This window comes from Diadema antillarum, unplaced genomic scaffold, assembly GCF_040938485.1.
Source record: "Diadema antillarum isolate AM-2024a unplaced genomic scaffold, OU_Dant_1.0 scf00000014, whole genome shotgun sequence".
Taxonomy (NCBI): domain Eukaryota; kingdom Metazoa; phylum Echinodermata; class Echinoidea; order Diadematoida; family Diadematidae; genus Diadema; species Diadema antillarum.
Genome location: NW_027270903.1, coordinates 8,241,558 through 8,260,583, shown reverse-complemented (window position 1 = coordinate 8,260,583; position 19,026 = coordinate 8,241,558). Strand labels below are relative to the sequence as shown.

Sequence of the window (19,026 nt, the reverse complement as noted above, 5' to 3'; positions counted from 1 at the left end):
GAACACATTTACACCACAGTAACAGTAGAGGGTGTATCCGTGGTCTCGTATTCACACTCTCTATGGGCGTGTGTAATACCATTGAATTTAACACTAGAATGGCAAATCAACACCATTATATTATGGTAGTGTTATTGTTGAATTAACACCAGCGCAGCGTCAAAAATATCACCAGCTACAGTGTCAAATTATTACCACGAAGTGCCTGGTGAACACTTTCCAACACCGTCACAACGTGTTTACTTTTTACGCCTGTCGGTGTGGTCCTGTATTGACACTGATTTGTTAAATCTCACAACAATCTTTTTTTTCTTTTCTTTTTTTTTAGCAGTTTAGGTAGTGCCTTGTTTCCCATTTTTGATTGATTCGTACATTGATGTCCATCTATTCATAGTTATGGCATTTCAACAGCATTTCTCTTTTATTCGTTCTGATATTGTCCAATGATTTTTGGGTGTTTTTAATATTCTATTTCGCTTAATGAACATGCTGCTTCAAATACCGTTTTCAGTAATTGCATCGATTAGAAGTCATGTTAAATTTATCTGTAGCGAACTTATATGATGAGTAAGAATACAGATTAATTCGTACCATCCACATGAAAAAAAAAATCTGAAAATTGCTTTGTCAGTTTCATTTTTAAGTGATACAAATTCATAGCAGAAAACATGCTTAATTAGTATCTGTAGAGAAAATCTTCACTGAACACACTGAAATCACTTTGATGACATCAGTTTTGTTGATATGACTGAATAATGTCAGACAGGAAACATAGTACAGTTATTATGCCCCCCATTGCCAAATTACTTGAAACTGCCTGCTCTCCGAAGTAACCGTAGAGACAATACAAACTTAGCAGAATATAAATTGAATGTATAAAGCTCTCATCAGCAAAATATTGAAAAAAGGGATGGAGAATATAGATTGTTCTAATATCTTACAGGAATGCAATTGTTTCTGCAAAGTGCAGTCACTATAAGCAACAGTATGATCAAGCACAGGTGAGAAATGTATATCTGAAACGTTCCAGTACAGAATTGTAAGGTGAAGAAGGCATTAAAGACCAAACTCTAGTAAAGCGTAGGATTCAAGCGCCGTGTCGAAGTTATATTGAAAAGCGTCAGACCAAATATCTTCTGACGTTTCGCGGAGGAATATTGATGATTTCTTCATGTGACTTGTTCATTTAACATACGCCTACCTATCAGTGACTCAATAAAAACAAGGAAGTTTGGAAGCGAAATAGGATTGAAACCAGCTTTCAACCAAAGGACGTAGACAAGTAGGGCATCTCCGGAAATTTGAAAAGAAATTTCTTCTAATGCTTTCCACATATTGTGAGTATCTGTATAGAAGTTGGAGTATGATGAGTTTCTTTCTTTGTTTTTTGTTTTTTTCCTGTCTAACTACATTTTTTTCCCTTATTCTTGATACCCATTCTTCTTTTCCAAGTCACTAAAGTTGAATACAACAAAGTTGTGCGTGGTGAGTAATGAATGCTTTTACTGACACGTTATGTATTAACCCTACCTCTTTGTGAATGCCTATAATAACATGGTAACTGGCCTATTAAATTTTATCTTCTTTATTTTATCCAGCAGGTTTCTCATGTTATCCAGGAATCTCATCAAAATGATTGACAGCCGAGTGTTGGTTCAGGTCTGGATTCTTCTCATGAATATTCACTTTAGTGGTAAGGAGTAAAATCGTTTTAATCTAGTTATTAATTTGCATTATTACATCGCTCGTTTTTCCGTTAAGAGCTCTTCAATGTCTGAAAGTGGGAAGTTGGCATGGCAATATAGGAGAATAATAAGGTGATAAAAGACCAAGCTTATAGCCTTATATTATTGCTACAATTTTCAATATTGCGACGATTTTCCATCCATACGTTGTGTATAAACTCATTTTAAATTTGTTTACCCTGGAGCCCACATTTGACCACTATACTCCCCTTATAAATGGTATGTAACAAGTCAATTGATGCAATTGCCCGCAACAACTGATACATTTTATGTCTTTGTGTTTGTGTGTGTGCGGAGCGCGAGCATGAGCGTAAGTGTGTGTTCCATTGTGAGTGTGTGTTCATTATTTTCTTCAAGACTCAGAATAATTCCTCTTATTTTCTGTTATTATTCTTTCAGTTGCAATGACAGTGAACTTCGAGGTACCCTCGCCTCTCCGGGCTGGCCGTGAAGTCACCGCAATATGCTCCGGAAATGACATCCACGGCTCGGCTGCTCTGACCTGGTTTTTGAACGGCGTCCAAATCAAGGAAGGCTTCACCACCACTAGCGAAATGAGTCGAAGCGATGATTACTGCACCCTCTTTGAATAGAAAGTTCACAAAAACTTCAAATACCCTCAATCATTAACTTTTCTGCAAGAAAGTAAGTGAGAAACGTTCATCGAATCGTTTTGGGCCATTTTAAAGATGACAGTTTAACTCGTTGCCAAGAAATAGCTCCAAAACCATGTTGAAATGAGCAGACGTTTTCGTCTTTGTTCAGAAACAGATAACAAAGGAAATTCTGTCGAGTCAAACACCAAGCAATTAATTGCTGATAGAAATGTCCCAGTGGCCGTGGTTTGCCAAGTTGTAAAGTTTCTTATATCATGATAGAGTGTATAGATAAACAATTTGCAGCTTTAAAACTTACAGGAAACTTTTTCTCTTTCTCTCTTTATTCTTGAAAAAGCACTGACAACTTGTCTCTTAAGGAATAATTCATTCTATAAAAATTGTTGTTAGTTGTTGCTAATCAATATTTAAAATGCTTCTAAAAGTATATGACAATATAAATGACGGTGCATAGATCTATCAACGTATTGTCCATGCCCACTCCTCATCGATCTGTCCACACATAACACTAAAAAAGAGTGCGCTACCTTATGAGCAGCTCGATCGGATGTGACCTTTCACCGACAATCAAGTCAGGACACCAAAACCAGCCGTTTTTACATCGTTACGAACACTATATTTGTTGGATTAAAGCAGCGACCGTTCCTGCAAAGTATCACAATGCAGAACTACAGTCCACTTTTTCAAACTTCAACCGAATATCATCATAAATTTGATTCTTTGGAGGCACGGTGGTAAATATTTCCAAGAGAGACAAATGGCAGAACTGGAGGCTTTTATAACGGACCCTCTAAACTTCACTAGGCTGACCGCTAAAAATAGTCAAATCAAATTAAGATACAAAAGAGCCTGTGACAGGTTTGTCCTTAATGCAAATAACTATCGGAAACTGACTGTGCCTTTAAAGACACACCAAATCGAATATAAAATTGAAATTACTCTTGAAAAAAGACATAAGATTTCTGCCCTGTAGTTGTAAGGGTTATAATTAAAATTCTTGTCCCTGTGCAAACGCATCGTCTCTATACGTCAAAATTGATGTCTACACCGACACACACAGACACACACTCACAATCCTAGACTAGAAGGAAATAATATGTGCGTAATATCTATATTATGGATTTTATATAGAAACTATTTAGAAGACAATAAAAGTTTTAACAAGTAGAAACATGCTTAATGACAAAGACATTCAACACAGATGACAAAACGTTAAAGTAATGGAGTTTGAGATCGGATGTCAACTTTTACCAACTGTGACGCAAGTCGGGAAGGGTAGAATTTTAACACTGGTTAAAGTAAGCAATCTGTGAAGGCTATAGAGCATCGTGTTTGATTCTTTATCGATCTTATCCGGGTTGTAAGAACTCCTGAGGGTGTGAAATTTTCTGTCAATTACTAACTTTGTATAGCCAAAGGCAGTACGTGCTGTGAGACGAATGAACTCTAGAGCATAGCGACCACTCTAACTCATGCGGTGACAAATGTGGGAATACGTGTCCCGGATATGCGGGTGAGTATACATGCGGCTTAAGTACTATAGTAGTTGGAAGTGTTCCAAAATGCAAACGACACTTTCTTGCGAGCATAGAGTATATTAGACGACGTATAGAAAATGTGACCTAGAAGAGTTGTTAAAGGTTAGTAATTCGTGTTCTAGAGGGGTATTCTAGTTTGGTTGCCATCTTCGCAACTTTTTGGCATCTTTTTTTCTTATCCTAATTAGCATAATCATTGTCATCAGCATTATGTGCATTATAATTGCTAATTTTAATACAGGAGGACTGAAAACAGAGATAACACGACTTTATACAAGATTTTTTTCTAACCTGAGAAATCTATCTATAACACCTGTTTCCGATTCCAAATGTTGCAAGTGCATGTCTAGAATAGCATAATTAGCATAATAAGCTAATTTGCATATGTACAATAGTACACATTGCATTAGATGACACCATATACCATGTATTTGATCTGGAAAAGTCGTAAATGACAATGTTTGTTGTTGTTGTTGTTGTTTTTTGTTTTTGTTTTTTTTTTTGGTTGCTTCATGTCTTACATTGTAGATGGGCATTAAATTTGTTGGGGTTTGTTGTCACCTTGGCAACCTATAGGGCAATTACAGTAAAACGCTTAAATATAGCACATATACTTAGCGCAATATGTAGGTCTATATCTTGGCATATCAATGCAGGAATCTTGAAAATAAGAAGAAATTATTTTTTTCATTAGGTTTCTATGACAAGGTGTCCATTCAATAGCATCTATTTTTATATATTTTCAAATGGTAAGAGTGTCTTAAATAATATATCATAATTAGCACAGTGAGCTAATTTGTATATTTCCATTAGTTTAAATGGCACCAGACACGATGTATGTGCCCTTGAAAAGTTCGTAGATACAAGTTTGTGTTGTTGTTGGTCTTGGGTAAAGTTGTGCAAATCACATTTCTTAATGTGTCAGAAACTGCGTTGCCATGGTGACAGCATATTACGGCGATAGATCGGGAAAATAACTATCAGGGATCGGAAATGTTCCTTATTTTTCAAGCGAAATGTTTACGAAGCTTGGTACACACTTTGGTGTTGTCAGGGGCGTAGGCAGCGGGAAGGGGGGGGGATGTGTGTGCATCCCCCAGCTCATAATGTTGGGGATGACATGTATAATCATCCCCCCCCCCCCTCCGCCCCGTTACGGGGGAATTTTTTTTCATCATTGGTAACTGGCATTCTTTTTTCGTTTATTACCACTCTTCTTCTTCTTCTTCTTCTTCTTCTTCTTCTCCTCCTCCTTCTTCTTCTTCTCATTATTATTATTATTATCATCATTATTTTATTATTATTATTATTGTAACCTTCATCATTGTCACGTCGTATATAATATCCATATTTCTGAAAATAAAAACGATTTTTTTTTCTGCCTCTGATGGGACGGTGTCACAAAATGTTTATCAAGAGACATATACTTATAACTTGGGAAATGGGGTAAATGCGCAACTTTTTACTGCTGTTGTTATCATAATTTGTATTATTAACCCGTTGAAGACGAGTCCCGAGTATACTCGGGCAGGTGTCTAAATCCGCGTTGTAACAAAATCAGCCCGTCCACAATGGGTTACTAGTCTTGTAATCTTGGAACTAGCACACCTGCATTATATGAGAGCGCCTTTGTCATTGAAGAGGGCTTCAGCGCTTGCGCTTTTATCAGCACCGTATGATTTTAATACTCAACCGTTCGGATACCATATCACTCAATATTTATTTTTCTTACTCTTTTGATTGAAAACTTTCTCAAAATTCCACCAAAAGAGTGCACCAGATCGTTGAATTTCAATTCTAAACTTCCACGTGAAGGAGGAAGAACTCCATCCCACACCTTCCCCTGCTAGTTCCACCGCCATAAACTATTAGTAGACAGTGAAAAGACGCAGACGCAGAAATACCACGATTTACAATTAGACCTATATCTGTATGGCCTCAGCAGTTTAGAGTATGTTGCAGATAGTTAAATTTCAGTTATATAATGATGTGCAATCATTAAGGTCGCTTGAAATAATTGGACACAATGATGCGACGTGTTGATTGGTTAAGGTGGACTAATCGGCTTTTCCAACTAAACATTTTGCTAAACGGGAATGGAATGTATCAGTTTTTACAACAAAACACTGATTATAAACAGAAATTACTCGAGATATAATTTCGTTTTGTTACAAAATATATGAAGAGTTTGTTTGCAAAAACCGATAAGTCCATACTATTTGTCAAATGGAGATATTTGCGATTAAAGGTCAAGCAAAATAAAGAGAATAATAAGAAAATTGTTGCTTCTTTTGACCATAACTTCAAAAATGTGCCTTTATGTAGTAACCAATATATCATTTAAAAGGTATTATTTTGCACTTTATGACAGAAACCGTACTTAAAAATCTTCAAAAATGGACTTATCGGTTTTTGCAAACAAACTCCTCATATTCAGATCGGTCCCACATGCAATTACTTAAATCACAGTTATACATTGATTTTCATTTTAAAAAATGGACTTATCGGTTTTTGCGAACAATCTCTTCATATTGATATTTAGTTCACGGATTACGTTGCTACCCTGTCAACGTTTTGTTTGATTTTACTTTGCTTTACTTTGTTTCCTTTAACGTTTTTTTTTCTTCTCCCTAAAGAGAGCCGTTATCAGGGTGAGCCTTTCCCGCCAATTAACACAATGATGAAGGACCAAGGTCCTCTGTTGTTAGCAATGCTGAACTAGTGTCTTCTGGTCCTAATACCTTATATACCCACAGTTTGCTGGCATAGTAGTCTAGGCTAGTATATTGCAAGTAATGAATATGAGCATTTATAGGAGACTTTATTGTAATATTTTGATCATTGGTTAGAAGTATTCTTATCATGTTGGACGGTGCTTTGCAATACAGGAGACATATTATACATTTTGTGTGATTTTCCTGTTACATCTTTTATTATCTCATTATTTCATTTCATTTCACACATGCATGTTCACATGCATTTTTTTTTTAATTTTCATTTCCAATCAATATACACAGGTAATACACTTCAAATGATTTCATATCCTGGAACATAATAATACATATTGGTTTTAAAAGAACTTCATGGAAATGAAAATTGAGGGGCTGCTAAAAAGCGAACTTGTATAGTGCAGTCCCCTCACGTACGTTACATTACTGCAATACATTAATTATACATGGCTTTATAACACAATACAACGATACATGTACCGTACAAGCTAATCATTGAAAGTATACAGTTTTCATTCAATCGAATCGGATGGTAACATGAAGCACACGGTTCCACACATACACTTACACATACACATACACATACACATACACATACACATACACATACACATACACACACACATACACGCACACATACACATACACACACACACACACTCACATACACATACACACACATACACATACGCATACACATACACATACACACAAGCACACACACATACACACACATACGCACACACACGCACGTACACACACATGCATACATCCACATACATTGTGCACACACAGAGGAGAGTATACAGTAGGGAAAGAGAGGGAGAGAGGGGGGAGTAGAGAGAGCGAAGGGCAGGTCAGCATTCTCGATGCAGGGTGAAGAAAAAGAACAACAATTCCAAACAGTCAAACTAATCATGGGGTACATAATGATCCATGCATGCATCCAAAAAAGAAACTAAAAGTGGCCAGACATTGGCAGATTCTGAAAGAGCAGACTCTGAGCTTCAAATTGAGGCATAATGTATACTCTGAAAACAAAAAAACAAAAAAAAAATCGAGTAAAAATATTCACTCTTTAAGGAGTGAATACAAACAAGAGTGAAATTAGAGTGAAATTAGAGTGAATTTTGGGTGAAAATGTTCATTTTCTCTCGTTTTAGAGTGACCTTAAGTATCACTCCGAAATCTTCTACTGATCCCTGAGGTCACTCCAAAATGAGTGAAAATTAACATTTTCACTCAAAATTCACTCCAATTTTACTCTAAATTCACTCTTTTTTTGTATTCACTCCTTAAAGAGTGAATATTTTCACTTGATTTTTTTTTTTTTTTTGAGAGTAAAACTGCTCTTTTCCGACCTAGATGTTTCAGATAATGAAGAGAAAATATACACACTTTGGAAAAGTCTTTACTGAGAAAAAAAATCTTTGGAGTTTAAGGTCTATTAGTGCTTAATCTCACCATGTTGCACGAGGTGCAATTAATGAGACCAAAAATAACAAAACAGGATCTTAAACTCTGTGATAAGTATGATAAAGGAATTATCAGATTAAGCTGAAATTGCCCACACTGGTTAAGCACATTGTATTCATGGATGCATATACTACAACTTTAAATACAGTAGCTCTATCCTTTCAAAAGTTATCAGAGTTGCAAGTGAAGAGTTCATGAGTAAAGAGTTTTCGTGAAATGGAAAAGAGTCTCGACATGTCTATAAGACATAACTGTCTACACCATTCTTTAAAAAAAAGAATAGTAACGTACAAACTGCTGAAAACAATTTCACATTCGTTTTACGAACTCAAACCTTAAAATAATTACAGAGAAGAATTTCTCTTTCTGAAAATATTCAAGGAGCTCGACTATAAGTTCACCCATTTCACTTATTTTGAGTCCAGGCGCCAAATCAGGGTGCGGCGATTTTTTATTTTTTTTTGTGTGATGGAAGGTCACATTTATGATCATAATTGGAAAATTTGTGTAAAGGCTGCATATTGGAACTTCTCGTTTGACCCATCGACAACCTCAGTTTGAAAAGAGTTACTACTCCTTTAGGACTTTCTGCTCATAGCTATTGCGGTAGTTACTTCATCTGTCTGTGCAACAGGGAATAAACTTTATGACAAGCATGTACGTTTTATGGGACTGGGCACTCACTTGTGCAAATTTGTAACGCAAGTGATATACCTGGTTTAATTTTGAAAATGAGCCTGTCAATGTTATGTTACTCGTAGGCCTATATGATCTATAGTAGTTTTTTGTATAAATGATATTTTGTAAAATAAATGTCCCATTAATGTAATGCATGTATTATGTATTTTAAGTTGGTAGCATATTATAGGCGTATTTGTCTTTTATTTTTTTTCATAATATTCGCAACTATCAAGTCTTCCTCTTGTGGTTATCAACAATATCATGAAACCCTGAATTTGAGAACGACCCAAGCCATAATGTGGTCATATATCATCTTTGAAAACCATGCACTTGTTACGTGATACAAATGGAAAGTTTCTTTGCAAAAACAGATGTGTCCATTTTTGAAGATTTTTAAGTACGGTCTCTGTCATAAAGTACAATATAATACCTTTTAGATGACATATTGGTCACTACATAAAGGTACATTTTTGAAGTTATGGTCAAAAGGAGCAAATGTTTTCTTATTATTCTCTTTATTTTTCTTGACCTTTAATCGCCAATAACTCCATTTGGCAAATATGGACTTATCGGTTTTTGCGAACAAACTCTTCAAATAGATTTAATAATCATGCAAAATTTGCAGAATTTGATTTTACTTTTTGATTTGTATTATATGCATGATATTCACAGTACATTTGAAAAATGAATAAGAATATTAGCATGTGCCTTGGTGTTTTTTTTTTTGTCCCTCAGAATCTTCTTTATTGTGATGGAGTTGGGACTTGCAGCGTACTACATGGTACATGATTGTTTGAAGATCTGTCAGAGAAGGTGGGGGGGGGGGGGGGGTACTAGTTGTCAAACAAGCGTTCAAAGAACCAGTCATGACTCAGTCAGTTTGAGATAACAACATTCAATGTGAATGATACAATGGCTTTTATTCTCCCAGCTGCCATACTGCAAACTGCCGGCCCAAGGGCATTGCAAGATCTTATAACATTCCACAATACGCGTTACCATAGTTGCGTATATAAGTGAGGCGCATATTGACAATGACATGCGCGTGAACTGCGCATGTGCTTAACACATTATTACATCCCTCCTTTCATATAAAAAAGAAAGAGTACTTGAGGCGTTTCAGAAATATACATCACTTGTAGCCTTTCTACCACGTTCATTTCTAACTTTGAATTGGATATCGAAAAATTCAAAGCCTTTGCCAAAAAGATTATACATGTATGTAAATACAATCATATCAGTTATAAGCACTGAACATTTAGCATGCATGTACTGGAATAGCATTCGTGCAACAAATGCAAATCTTAACTATGTACAATGAAATTGTAACAACGCCTTTAACACTGTGCATGAGAAATCTTTATCACACAACGTGTTTACTTGAGCAGGAATATAATCAACCATACTGGAAATGTACAGAATTTCAATATAGCATGCACACAGTTATCTTCAATAATTGCATATGACTTAACTTCACTCTTTTGAACTTCTTTCATTTTTTTAAAGTTACTGTGTGAATACATGCTTTATTTGAAATTAACATGCAAGTTTAATCATGGATGTTTTCACATGCTTTTGTCAGACATTTCAATATATGTGGTTTGAGAAACCATTCTGTGAGTTATACATTGTAAATATTGTGCAATCCATATTACTTATTCTGATACAGAATGTATTCTATCAAATCCTGTCAATTGCTAAACCAATTCCTGTAAATTATACGTCTAATGGATGAACACCATAAGTGCAGAACTGTACAAACTCATCATATACAATGTCTAATCCAAGTTATTACCACTGTTTAACCAGTGTATAAGTTATTAATGCTCAATTAGACGATCAGGCTTCTTGATCAGGCGTCCTGATCTGGTGCGGTAAGCTTTGTTTGTTTGCTTGTCAATTTCACGTGTTGTCATGTTGCTTCGAGGAAGCAAAAGTCTGCTGTCTTCCTGATCATCTGGAAATTGATCTGCAAATCGAACGCGCTTCTGTTGCATTCCGAGACTACGCAGGTGTCTTCTGTTGCGACGTAGAACACCTCCGTTGGGAGTTTGCACAAAGTACGATCTGGGTTCTTGGCATTGTCCAACTACTGTTGCAGGATTCCATTTTCCAGATCCATGATCAAGCATTGTGACCTTCTGACCCACAGAGAGTGGTGGTAATTCACGAACACCTTTGGAGTCAAAGTCTCGTTTCTGTTTCTCTTGTCGATTTCGAAGTTTCTCGCTGACTTTATGATGGTATGATGAGTTGCTCATCTTTACGGGTAGGTCACTCCGAAATTTCCTCCCCTGTAGTAGTTCAGCTGGTGAAGGCAAACTGCTGTCAATTGGTGTTGTTCGCAAACACAACAGGGCAAGATGTGGATCACCTCCAGACAGTTTCACTTTCCCCAGTGTCGATTTGACTGTCTGTATCGCTCTTTCCACAAATCCATTGCTCTGTGGATAGTGTGGGCTTGATGTCACGTGTTCAATGTTCCACTCATCGGTGAACAGCTTGTATTCTCTGCTGGAGAATTGGGGTCCATTGTCACTGACAATTCTCACAGGAATGCCTAGCTCGCTGAAAATGTTCTTTGTGATCTGAACAATTTTCGAGCTATTGCATGTACCACTGATCTTCCGGACGATAGGAAACTTCGACCAATAGTCTGTCACTATGATATACTCATCACCGTCAAAGTGGAAAAGGTCCGTTCCAACAGTTTCCCACGGATGTCTGGGAACATCGTGTTGAAGGAGTGGTTCTTTCTTTTGAGCATTCTGTAGCTCGTTGCATGCTCTGCAAGACCTCACAATATTCTCAATGTCCTTGGGTAGTCCATCCCAGTATACACATGTCTTTGCTCTGAGCTGTGTCTTTGTCGTTCCTTGGTGGCCTGCATGAAGTTTCTGCAAAACTTCCTGCTGCATAGGCTTGGGTATGAAGATTCTTTCCCCCTTCATAATGAGACCATCCTCGACTGTCAAGGAGTCCCGACACGACCAGTAGTGACGCACCTCTTTGGGGACTTTCTTCACATCTTCAGGCCAACCTGTGTGGATGACTTCCTTCAGTGTACTGAGGTCACTGCATCTGTCTGTCTCTTCTTGTAACTGTCTTAGCTTAGTGGGAGACACATAGATTGCATGAATTGTCTTGTCGAATTCCATGGTTGGTTGTTTCTCTGGATTGATCCTAGACAAACCATCTGCCAAGGCAACTTGTGGTCCTGGTTTGTACACGAGCTCAAAGTCGTACGGTTGCAGACGGAGAAGCATCCGTTGCAGTCTAGGTGGAGTGTTGGCCAGATTCTTCCTATGGATACTTTCCAATGGCTTGTGATCAGATTCCACTGTGAACCGTGATCCGTACACGTATGTGTGGAACCTTGTGCAGCCAAACACAACTGCTAACATTTCTCTCTCAATGTTTGCGTATCGACTCTCGGTCTCTGTCAATGCTTTGCTTGCGAAAGCAACTGGTTTCCCCTCCTGGAGTAAAGCGGCTCCAAGTCCTTTGGTGGAGGCATCTACTTGTATTGTAGTGTGCTTCGAGGGGTCAAAGTACGTCAAAGTACACATGGATGACACTAGAGACTTCATGTGCTCGAACGACTTCTGGTGTGATGGCGTCCACTGCCACTCACTGTCCTTCCTAGTCAACGCTCGTAGGTTCTCAGCATTCTCTGCGAGATTTGGGATGAAGGGAGACATGTACTGCACCATCCCAAGGAACTGCTGTAACTCTTTCAAGCAACTAGGTGTAGGAAGGTTGGTGATGTCTGCAATCTTTGCAGGATCTGGGTGTACACCCTCTTTGTCATAGAGACAACCGAAGAACTTCACCTGTGATATCTTTATGTCACATTTGTCTGCGTTGAAGACAAGTCCATACTTCCGTCCAACAGTCATGAGGTTGTGGAGGGCTTTGTCATGTTCTACCTCATTCTTCCCAAAGACAACTATGTCATCAGCGATGCCGATAGTACCTGGACACTGCTCAAGGATTTGATCCATCTTCTCCTGGAATATGTCTTGAGCCACTTTGATTCCGAATGGCAGACGCTTGAACCTATACCTGCCAAAAGGAGAATTGAATGTCGTCAGGTAACTTGATTCCTCGTCAAGCGCGATGCTCCAATATCCATGTCTGGCATCGAGCTTCGAAAACACCTCGGCTCCATGTAACTGGTGGGTAATCTCCTCAAGTGTTGGAGTCTTGTGATATGTGCGTTTACACACCTTGTTGAGGTCCTTTGGGTCAAGGCACACTCGTAGTTTTCCATTGCTTTTTCGGCTAAAAGCAAGTGATGAGACCCAATCGGTAGGCTTGGTCACCTTTTCTATGACCTCGATCTTTTCCATCCTGTCCAATTCTTCTTTCAGTTCCTCTTTTAGGTGGATGGGGAACTTTCTTGGAGGATGAACAACAGGCTCAGCGTTTTCCTCTAGAGTGATATGGTATTCACCTGGGAAACGTCCAATGCCGTCAAATCGATCTGGATATTGCTTCATCAGATCATCTTTGGATTGAATCAAGTTGTCAATTTTCTGGTGCAACTCGCAGTTCACCTGGACTAGATGCATCTTGACTGAACTCTGCAGTCCGAGGATAGCAGGTCCTCTTGTGTCCACAATGAAGAAACTATTGCGGAACCACTTTCCATCTTGGTACCTGCAGGGAAGGTCGACACAACCATACTGAGGTATTACTGTCTCGTTGTAGGCAAACAACTTGACGTGCTGCTGTCCGACAGCATATTCTAGAGGGTATCCTTTATCATCAAGAAGTTTAGGAAAAGCCTGCCTGAAATGACGAAGTGGTAGCACATTCCCCTGTGCTCCTGTGTCCACCTTCACTTTCAAGGTATGATTTCCTGGAGTGTCCTTCAAGTGAATGTTTAGAGTGGCAAAAATCTCATCACGTTCTATCGGAACACTGTCAACCTGCACATCGCCGACTGTGATAGATTCAAATGGCATTTCCTCAAACCCTCTCTCAAGATCATCTTGGCTTGCAATAGGATGGAGATCCCTTGTTGAGGCTGGGCTACGGCTTCTACTGCGTCCCCTTAAACCTCCTTTGTGAGAGCTACCTGTGTGTGCTCTGTCCTGTTTATTGTGTCTCGGCTGTGAAGATCTGCATTGCTTCTTCCAGTGTCCTGTCTTACCACATTTGTGACACTTTGATTTGAATGCAGGACATTTCTTTGTAGGATGTCGCAATCCACAATTCCTACATGGCTTTGATTTGTGCATTTCTTGCACCGAGGCTCTATCCAGACTGTGCAGTTGATTCATATGGGATTCACTGGCCTCATGTGTCCTGGCAATCGTTGCAGCTTCATCTAACTTCAATGTTTCGTCCTTGCTGAGTAGTACCTTTTCTACTTCGGGATGTCTGATTCCCGCAATCAAGACTTCAATAATCCTCTCCTCGATTGTTGCATCAGTCTTGAAATTGCACTTTGCTGCTTTCGTGCGGCACCTGAGAATAAAGTCATCTACGGTCTCTGTTGTCCCCTGCCTGTATCTCTGGAATTCTAACCTGTGGATCCGAAAATTCTCCTGGGGCTCTATTTGGGCAGAAAATGCCTCCCAAATATTCTTTGGATCCTTGAGTTGTTCTTCAGACAGCTTCCATGTGTTGAACATGCGAAGACCTTCTGTTCCTGACCACAGGATAATGTAAGTGTGTTGTTCTTCTTCTTGAACTTTCCTAATTGCGAACCATAAACCAGCAACCTGTTTGAATTCTCGCAATGCTTGCGAACGGTCGGGGTTGGACCAGTCCATTCTGGGACACGGTATAGACCCACTTGCCATGGTGTATTAAATCCTGTAACAATTATCTCTCTATAGAAATGTCATACTATAATAACTCCAATAGCAATATTGACTTCTTACATATGTTACAGATCACGTGCAAATACCTGAATTGTCATGCAAATCGAACGTACAGTAAACATTTTTCAGTTTACACATATAGCTGTAGACCAATTTACGTATACGCGTAAATTCCACAATAAATCTATGCATTTAGAACATTTCTTCAACAATTATGCATAGGACCATAGCATAGCCTTAGTAGATAGCTATACGCTCTAGACTATTTAATAGTTTCGGATTCTTTAGTCTAGACAAACCAGATTTGCATCACATGTATCGACAATTCACAATAGCATCAAGCATGGCAATCACATATGAAATGAATAAATCAAACTCAAGTTCGTAGAATTAGAGATTCTTCACGAGCCCAGTTTCATCACTCAGTCCATCATCGCCGATAAAACATCCAGATTTTTGCTGCTAGTTCCTGGAACTGCTCTGGATTTCACAGCATAGCGTTCATTCGAAAATAAACTCTAAGCTAGGTTTAACACGATCCTATTCAGTTCAGAGTCAGACTTACATCTTGTATTTCTGATGAACTTGGTATTCAACCTGTGAGTTATAATGCAATGGTTAGCGTTAATCAGTCAGTTCAATAACTCACGTAACTCTAGATTGCTTGTTTGTTATCAGGCTCTTAATTCTTGCAATTTAACTTATCGCATTGAGTAGATAGGTCATCACATCCTCCTAGGTCGCCCAGTCACCGTTGTCACTACTGTAGTAGGCCTGCGGACGGTCGTTTCTGCAACGTGTGATGTGTAGCAAGAGAAATCACTCCCGGTCGCCTCCGAGGAGTCAGCACAAACATTCAGTTCTGATCCAGACGTTGATCAGCTACGGTAGTTTGAACATCCGGTTCTGTCCTCAATCATCTCTGGTAGATATTGACATCTAGTTCTGATTTAGACCTCTAGGCTAGGTCTAACTCGAAGTAACAGTTAGAATCTATTCGTAGACTCGCCCGATCTATGTCCGTCTCACATGTAGGCACTGTACGTAACACGTAACATTAGTCCTCCGTAGATGCAGCTGTAAATTATCGTGCAATTAACGCGAAGTTAATGAGACAAATCTGTCCAATTCACGATTCTTTGGTTCCGTCTTTAGCCGCTGCCACCATGTCAAACAAGCGTTCAAAGAACCAGTCATGACTCAGTCAGTTTGAGATAACAACATTCAATGTGAATGATACAATGGCTTTTATTCTCCCAGCTGCCATACTGCAAACTGCCGGCCCAAGGGCATTGCAAGATCTTATAACATTCCACAATACGCGTTACCATAGTTGCGTATATAAGTGAGGCGCATATTGACAATGACATGCGCGTGAACTGCGCATGTGCTTAACACATTAGCCATGTCTACACCTATCCAAAAACTTGTAGTTATACTAACTACGAGCGCAAAAATACGTTCCCCTAACCACGACAAAACTTCGATGCCGTTCACACCTACATGCAGTTAGCAAAACCTCGAGGTAAAGATAACTACGATAGAAAATAAAGGGCGCCTAGTTTGCCAATTGGGTTGCGCGCTATTGTGGAAAAAACTGAGCGTCGTGGTTAACAAAACTCCGTTCACATCTGTCATAGTTTAAGCGCGCTGCCACAGCGCGCTTAAACTACGCTCTTAAACCACGACAACACCCTAAGAAATCTTGTGGTGTTGTCGTGGTGTCTTCGCCTTAAGGTTTTGTCGTGGTTTTCTGAACTACATGCGTCTACATCTACGCTAACTTGGAGTTTAGTGCCTCGTGGTTTACAAAACCTCGAGGTTTAGAAAACCTTAAGGTAAAGGGACTTAGGTGTGAACCTCACTAATATTACACTAGTAAAGCAACGAATTTATTTCAAGATCTCAATCATGGTATTTATGTGTTTGCAAAAAGAAAAAAAAAATAGGCCCTACATACAATCTAATAGAACAGCTGATAACAAGTTAATATTGTCCAGCAAGAAATCTTCGCTCTCAGTAAAAACTTTTGTTGTACACTCCTACAATATCAGCACAGTTTTATGGCGCAAGATCTTTTCAATTGGCAGCGAAGTTATCGAACAAGTTACCCACGTATATCTGAAGCAAACCGACAAAGTAAATGATTTTAAGCGTTTTTTGAAAACACATTTTTTTAAACATGTCCGTAGACTATAGGCTTACAATGTACAATGTATGTCGCAGCTCTGTCACTTTTTGCCTTGTTTTGTCTCCTCTCTCTCCTTCTCTCTCTCTCTCTCTCTCTCTCATGTCTATTTTCCCAATTTCTATTAGTTGCTTCCTTGAATGTGCATATGAAGAGTTTGTTCTCAAAAACCGATAAGTCCATTTTTGAAGATTTTGAAGTACGGTCTCGGTCATAAAGTACAAAATAATACCTTATAAATGATATATTGGTCACTACATATAAAGGTACATTTTTGAAGTTATGGTCAAAAGAAGCAAAATTTTTCTTGTTATTCTCATTATTTTTCTTGACCTTTAATCGCAAATATCTCCATTTGGCAAATATGGACTTATCGGTTTTTGCAAACAAACTCTTCATATAGAGACATCAATCCTTTTTTTTTTCTTTTTTCCTTTTTTTGATATGCGCTATACAAATACGGTTTAGTAGTATCACCCTGTGCTGTTGCAGTCACTGGTCAACTGTAGAGGGCTCACTCCCATAGGCTCTCGCGCGAAGCGCGAATCTCGATGCGATATGGATGATGGTATGGGCCAGGGGAGGATCGATCGATCATCATCAGGCAGCTCTGTTTGCTCCCAGATCCTAGGAGGATGGTGAGTCGAGCCTATTGTAAAGTGATATTTAAAGCTGTATTTCGGGGTATTATAATGGCAATTAAGATATGATTACCAGTGCATGTTCATTGTATAATGTTTGAGGGCGATAGTGCTAAGCAATGTTTATTTTCAGGATAGAATTTTAGCTGTCAGTTATCGGCTCCTGCTGCAGCTACAGTGGGATTGTATGTTATGCTGTCTTGGTATTGGGCATTTACTAACGTGTTACTAGTATTCATCCACAGTGTAAGTCACGCGTAGTGTGTATATGTTGCATAGTTTTGTGCGCGTAGTGTGTATGTCGGCTGCAAGACGCTTGGGCGAAAGAAATTCGGTGGGATAATGTAGACCAAAGTTGATGGCAGGTTTGGAAAAATTGTAAGGTTACGTGAACTTTTAAACTATTGGGATTGAAGGATCATTGAAATGCTCTCGTGATCATGAGGGCATAGTCGTGAGAAATTCAACGTGTAACTAATAAGGGGGATTGTTAAAGTTGATAGAGCATTTAATAGGGTTAGTTATCAGTGAGGGGTTGCAAGTTAGAGCCGGATAATTACACCGTAGGCCTACACTATAACAATTAGTTCTCCAGTAGTCTATGTTGTTTACAGCCTCAGCATGTGCAAGTTACAAAACACTACGTTCAGTTGATTTCATTGTCTCTTGATCAAAGCGAAATGAAACCAAAACAAAAAAAAAACAAAAACAAAAACCGAAAATTATGTTGCTTTACTGCAAGGGAAGTGGTTTGACTATTATTTTGTAGACAATAACATTATATATAGGATTTATTGTTTTGGGGTTTATCGTGGGCGTAAAGGAAACTTTTAATTGTAATGTAGGCCTAGATCTACTGCCTACCGGTAAGTTCTCACAATCATTCATACGACATTAGGTCTGTAACAAGTTAGTTTTATAGAGAAGAGAACAATTAAGAGATTACTATTTCACTTTCTTATTTCAATTTAAATGTCTAACTGTACGTTATTCATTCTCATTTCAGGACGGTGTCAGAATGTTAATGTTAACATCATGGAGTTTTGACGTGTTGCTGTACTTTCAAGAAGACCTCTCTGTTCGTGTCAGAGGCGTCGTTTGTGATCTATGAGATGTCGCTGCTAAACATCGACCTGAAGACACACGACACACTCACAACATCAAACCTCAGATTATTGTGTGTGAATATGAAGATATTCGCAATTGAATGAATATGTTAAGCCTGCGTTGGATTGCTGTAAAATGATATAGGGTCTAAGTTTTGTGTGTGTGAATGGTTTTGTTCAGTTTCGAGTGTTGTGTTCATAATGTAGTTACTTACAAATAGCTGTGTGTATCAAACCATGTCATGCAATGACTTATTTAACTCATATTACAATTCAACCTTTTGGTTGCCAATCATGTGATTTTGATAAATGCCATTTATATATCTATTTATCTTTTTATCTCATGTTTATTACAGTGAGGCTGGTTGGTGGATCCACCCAAAATGAAGGCCGAGTTGAGATATCGTGTAACGGGCAGTGGGGCACGGTGTGTGACAATGGCTGGGATATGAGTGACGCGCACGTGGTGTG

The 19,026-nt window shown here is 38.6% G+C and overlaps 1 long non-coding RNA gene across 1 annotated transcript; it reads left to right on the top strand.

Moving 5' to 3' along the window:
- The first annotated feature begins 1,601 nt into the window (after window positions 1-1,601).
- On the top strand, window positions 1,602-3,897 carry LOC139723232 (uncharacterized). The gene is made up of 3 exons (XR_011710335.1): window positions 1,602-1,693; window positions 2,145-2,390; window positions 3,775-3,897. It is a non-coding gene; the product is annotated as an uncharacterized lncRNA (long non-coding RNA).
- The last annotated feature ends 15,129 nt before the right edge of the window (window positions 3,898-19,026 follow it).